General features: G+C 47.8%; 1 long non-coding RNA gene across 6 annotated transcripts; it reads left to right on the top strand.

Moving 5' to 3' along the window:
- Positions 1 to 1839: 1839 nt before the first annotated feature.
- LOC127009384 (uncharacterized) lies at positions 1840 to 4348 on the top strand. Of its 6 annotated transcripts, none has more exons than XR_007761906.1 (4): positions 1840 to 2082; positions 2760 to 2829; positions 2970 to 3039; positions 3384 to 4348. It is a non-coding gene; the product is annotated as an uncharacterized LOC127009384 (long non-coding RNA). The 6 variants fall into 6 exon arrangements; XR_007761908.1 differs by lacking the exon at positions 1840 to 2082 and adding an exon at positions 2492 to 2620 and having other exon boundaries at positions 3384 to 4200; XR_007761912.1 differs by lacking the exon at positions 1840 to 2082 and adding an exon at positions 2628 to 2690.
- Positions 4349 to 5018: the final 670 nt, after the last annotated feature.

Raw genomic sequence — 5018 nt, 5'->3', positions numbered from 1 at the left:
ATCGGCTTTCTTTCCGTCTTCGCCGCCGCCTTCTCCTCCACGTCCAGTGTTGTCACGTATTTCATCTCTTCCTTCTTTCTCTGCAAGATTATCCGGTTCTCTGCTTCTCTCCTCCTTTGTCTCTCATTTCTCGCTCCGTCCTTTCGCTCTCCCTTCTCTCCTTATTATTATTCTCGTTGTCATTCTCTCTTGCTTTTTCTTCTTCCACCATTTCTCTTTCCTTTCTTCTTTTCCATCATTTTTCTTTTCCTTTCTTTTGTTTTGTTTTGAGTATTGTTTTGCTTTTAATTTTCTTTTGTATTCCTCTCGTCTCTTCTCCCTTTCCTCTCTTCTTACCTCCCCTCTTCTCCTCTTCTCTCTTCATCTCCTCCTCCCTTTTTCCCCTTCTTTCCTCTTTCCTCCTCGCCACCTCTCTCCTCTCCTTTCCTCTCATTTCCCCTCCCTTCTCCTCCATCCCCATCCCCTCTTCTCGTCTCTTCTCCTCTCCTCCCCTTTCCTCTCCTCTCTTTTCCTTTTCTTTCTCTTCCTTTCCTTCCCCTCCCCTTCCCTTTCCTTCCCTTCGTATACTATCCCATTCCATTCCATTCCTTTCCCCTCCCTTCCAATCCCTTCCTGTCCCTTTCCATCCCTTCCCACCCGTTCCCGTCCCTTCCCATCCCTTCCTCTCCCTTCCCGTCCCTTCCCATCCTTTCCCGTCCCATCCCATCCCTCCCAATACCTTCCCGTCCCTTCCCATCCCTTCCCTTTAGGCCAGTCGACAGAGGTTAAAAAAAGGTGTATAAGGAAAAAGATCAAGGAAAACTGCAATAAGTTTTTTTGTACATTGTTTTAGAATGTGTACACCATTTCTTTCATGACCCACGATATCTAATATAGAAAAGCAATACTTCCTGCAGGGGTGTCCTTCTTCCTTTAGTCCGGCATAGGGCAGACACCGAATGCTCAGTGGCGGAGTTACCACCTATGCACCCATCCATCCACCCAATGTGCATATCTTAGATGAAGTGTGTGTGTGTGTGTGTGTGTGTGTGTGTGTTGTGTGTGTGTGTGTGTGTGTGTGTGTGTGTGTGTGTGTGTGTGTGTGTGTGAGAGAGAGAGAGAGAGAGAGAGAGAGAGAGAGAGAGAGAGAGAGAGAGAGAGAGAGAGAGAGAGAGAGAGAGAGAGAGAGAGAGAGAGAGAGAGAGAGAGAGAGTTTATAGACGGAGAGCAGGGATGAAAGGAAGGGAGATATAGAATTAGATAAAGAAAAGAAGAATAAAGAAACAGACGACTAAAGAGACGTGGCAATAAGTCGGGAAACCTGTGTGGGCCGTCCCGTGAGGGCCACACTCACTGCTGTTTTGTCTCACAGTTGTATTAATACGATGTAGCTTAAGGATGTCAACTGGTGAACTATTTCTCGCTAAGTAAAATCATCCAATCAATCGTTCAAGCAATCAAACAGTCACAGAAGGAAAATAATAATCAGTAGAAAAAGGGAAACGGATGCTGCGCCGCGAGCCGTCGCGAGGATTTCTTTGAATGTTTGTGCGCGTTTTCGAGGCGCTTCGGCCTTCCATCCCAGAACCGGTAAACGCGGTGATCGGCGAATGTTCGGTATTTGTTTTTAATTTCATAATCCAGTGTGGTAGTTTTATTCAGCGAGATCCTGCATCTTCCCTCCTCGCCTCGGCGGGGCTGCGAAGCGCCAGCGAGCCCAAGGTCTCCCTGGCGAGCATGGCAGGAATGGAGGGACCCCGGTAGGGCGCCTCGGCGTCCCCCGGGTCCTCCACGGAGGTGCCGGAGATCTGCCGGCTACAAGGCATGGCAGGTGCGGCTGGTTAGCCCTGGTAGGCAATTCACCTAGAAAGACAAGCTCCGAACAACAAACCCGGGCAGGTGTGGCTCGTTAGCCATGGTAGGCAATTCACCTAGGAGAGCAAACTCCGAACAACAAACCCGGGCAGGTGTGGCTCGTTAGCCATGGTAGGCAATTCACCTAGGAGAGCAAACTCCGAACAACAAACCCGGGCAGGTGTGGCTCGTTAGCCATGGTAGGCAATTCACCTAGGAGAGCAAACTCCGAACAACAAACCCGGGCAGGTGTGGCTCGTTAGCCGTGGTAGGCAATTCACCTAGGAGAGCAAACTGAACAACAAACCTGGGCAGGTGGAGCTCGTTAGCCGTGGTAGGCAATTCACCTGGGAGAGCAAACTCCGAACAACAAACCCGGGCAGGTGGAGCTCGTTAGCCGTGGAAGGCATTTCACCTGGAGAGCAAACTCCGAACAACAAACCTGGGCAGGTGTGGCTCGTTAGCCGTGGTAGGCAATTCACCTAGGAGAGCAAACTGAACAACAAACCCGGGCAGGTGGAGCTCGTTAGCCGTGGTAGGCAATTCACCTGGAGAGCAAACTGAACAACAAACCCGGGCAGGTGGAGCTCGTTAGCCATGGTAGGCAACTCACCTAGGAGAGCAAACTGAACAACAAACCTGGGCAGGTGTGGCTCGTCAGCCGTGGCAGGCAGTTCATCTAGGAGAGGGACAACTCCGAACAACAAACCCGGGCAGGTGGAGCTCGTCAGCCGTGGCAGGCAGTTCATCTAGGAGAAGGACAACTCCGAACAAGAAACACGGGCAGGTGGAGCCTGTCAGCCGTGGCAGGCAGTTCATCTAGGAGAGGGACAACTCCGAACAAGAAACACGGGCAGGTGTGGCTCGTCAGCCGTGGCAGGCAGTTCATCTGGAGAAGGACAACTCCGAACAAGAAACACGGGCAGGTGGAGCTCGTCAGCCGTGGCAGGCAGTTCATCTAGGAGAGGGACAACTCCGAACAAGAAACACGGGCAGGTGTGGCTCGTCAGCCGTGGCAGGCAGTTCATCTAGGAGAAGGACAACTCCGAACAAGAAACACGGGCAGGTGTGGCTCGTCAGCCGTGGCAGGCAGTTCATCTAGGAGAAGGACAACTCCGAACAAGAAACACGGGCAGGTGGAGCTCGTCAGCCGTGGCAGGCAGTTCATCTAGGAGAGGGACAACTCCGAACAAGAAACACGGGCAGGTGGAGCTCGTCAGCCGTGGCAGGCAGTTCTTCTAGGAGAGGGACAACCTGAACAATAAACACGGGCAGGTGGAGCTCGTCAGCCGTGGCATGCAGTTCATCTAGGAGAAGGACAACTCCGAACAAGAAACACGGGCAGGTGGAGCTCGTCAGCCGTGGCAGGCAGTTCATCTAGGAGAAGGACAACTCCGAATAATAAACCCGGGCAGGTGGAGCTCGTCAGCCGTGGCAGGCAGTCTGCCTAGGAGAGCAAACTCCGAACAATAAACCCGGGCAGGTGGAGCTCGTCAGCCGTCGCAGGCAGTCAGCCTAGGCGAGCAAACTCCGAATAATAAACCTGGTAGGTGGAGCTCGTCAGCCGTGGCAGGCAGTCTGCCTAGGAGAGCAAACTCCGAACAATAAACCCGGGCAGGTGGAGCTCGTTAGATGTCGTAGACATCCACGTGATGGGAACACCAAAATGAAAATGAAAAGGAAAAGGAACACCAGAATAAAGAAAATGTAGAAATGAGACATCAAGAAAACAAAATAAGAAACAGATCATCCACCTTTCGGCCCTAACTAACATCACCAAAATTATGGATGGGTCTCTTCTGGGGAGAAAGAGGCTCATCCAGACCAAAGAACATCAATCAGGGATGACATAGAAAAGATAAAAGAACAACATGAAGAAAAGAAGAAAAAAACATCATCCACCTTTCGGCCCCAAGTAACATCACAAAATTATGGGTGGGTCTTTTCTGGGGAGAAAAAGGCTCATTCAGACCAAAGAACATCAGAACGGATGATACAGAAAAGATAAAAGACCAACATCAGGAAAAGAAGAAAAATACATCATCCACCTTTCGGCCCCAAGTAACATCACAAAATTATGGGTGGGTCTCTTCTGGGAGGAAAGCGGCTCACCCAGACCAACGAACATCAACAAAAGGATGATAAAGAAAACAAGAAGAGCAAGAAAATGAACAGAATAACATCGAAAATGAAAAAGAAAACATCAAGGAAAGAAAAATATAACAAACATCATCCACCTTTCGGCCCTCAGCAACATCACCAAAATTATGGGTGGGTCTCTTCTGGGAGGAAAGTGGCTCACCCAGACCAACGAACATCAACAAAAGGATGATAGGAAAATAAAGAAAAGGAAAAAGAAAAAGAACAGAAAGAAAAGAAAGAGAAAAACACCAATAGAAAATAAAATAAAAGCAAGAAAAGGAAAAATATAAACAAAAGAAATTAAAAGAAAAAAACAACAACACTAAAAGAAAAGAAAGAAAAGAAAAACAAGAAAGAAAAGAAAAAAATAAAATAAAATAAAATAAATAATACAATATCCAATAAAATTAACTATCTAACTAACTCTATCTTTAACTACTTATTAAACTACCTATCTAACTACCTAACTAACTAACTAACCAGCGAACCATCTAACTAACTAGCTACTTAACTACAATATATATACTACTACTACAATACGTATATTTCTGCCTATTTAACTAACTAACTTACAAACCATCCATCTAACGAGGAGGGTGTGGAGGGAAGGAGGAAGGAACGTGTGGAGGGAAGGTAAAAGAGGAAGGAAGGCAGAGGTGGTAGAGGGGAGGGGCTAGGGGATCATCATCGGCTGTAAGGTGTCGTAAAAGTCATATTATTACGTGTCTTTGCAAAGGTATTTTTCGTTTCTTTTCCACAACTACTTTTCACAACATACTTTTTGCTCTCTCCCTCTGTCAATATTGTTACCATCATTCTCTCCTCCTCTTCCATCTCTTCCTTCTCCTCTATGATTTCTTCCTCCTCCTCCTCCTTCTCCTCCTCCCGTTCATCAGTAGACAGAGCAGTCTCACTGAAAGCTATCGTAGCCAGGGCAGCATGCACTAGTGTATGCGCCCTGAGTGTTCTTGCATAAGCATGACCAGTCACCGTTTTGTCCAGAGATGCATTTGCATACACTTTTTTCAATCCTTTTAGCTGAG

This window comes from Eriocheir sinensis, chromosome 4, assembly GCF_024679095.1.
Source record: "Eriocheir sinensis breed Jianghai 21 chromosome 4, ASM2467909v1, whole genome shotgun sequence".
Lineage (NCBI taxonomy): Eukaryota > Metazoa > Arthropoda > Malacostraca > Decapoda > Varunidae > Eriocheir > Eriocheir sinensis.
Note: the sequence above shows the minus strand (reverse complement) of the source record. Positions and strands in the feature narration are given on the sequence as shown.